Source organism: Schistocerca serialis, chromosome 3 (genome assembly GCF_023864345.2).
Source record: "Schistocerca serialis cubense isolate TAMUIC-IGC-003099 chromosome 3, iqSchSeri2.2, whole genome shotgun sequence".
Lineage (NCBI taxonomy): Eukaryota > Metazoa > Arthropoda > Insecta > Orthoptera > Acrididae > Schistocerca > Schistocerca serialis.
The window spans coordinates 809,042,970-809,043,640 of NC_064640.1; positions in this window are offsets into that span (position 1 = coordinate 809,042,970).

Below are 671 nucleotides of genomic sequence, written 5' to 3' on the forward strand. Positions count from 1 at the left end.
GAAAGGTAAAGAGAATGTGGCGTTGTTTGCTGTTCCCATGGTGTGGAGGGAGCCTAAGGACCATGTTACTGATTGTTATTTCTGTCTAACAAAAATTCGGGGTTTTACAAACAAAAAGTCGAAGAGGCACATTGTTTAGCCAGATCTGCCTTCAGCGAGAATGCCAGTGTAGCATTCCGACAACCTTCCAGTACCTTCAAGGGCTCGAGGTCAAATTCCGAGTGACAGTGAAATAAGTAGTGCTGAAGAAATCACAGATGATTCTTTATATCACTGCACAAGTGAGTCATCGCCACATATGTTAACACAGGCAGGTTTAAATGATTTAGTACGTGATCTAGGACTAAGTAAACAAAAGGCGCAGCTGCTTGGTTCAAGATTACAAGAGTATAATCTACTGCACCAAAGTACTAAAATAAGTGTGTTCAGGCACAGATAACGTGCCATTATTTCTTATTTTTCAACTGACGAAGTATTGACATTTTGCAATGACGTTGCTGAACTTCACTTATATTTCACAGGAGTGAAGACTTTTCATAGATGCATCGAAAACAAGTCTGAAGGGTGTTTTGCTCCATAACGGATATAAAATACCCTCTGTTCCAGTAGCTTACGCTAGTTTGACAAAAGAGAATTACGAATTCGTACAGAGGATGCTAAATTCATTAAAA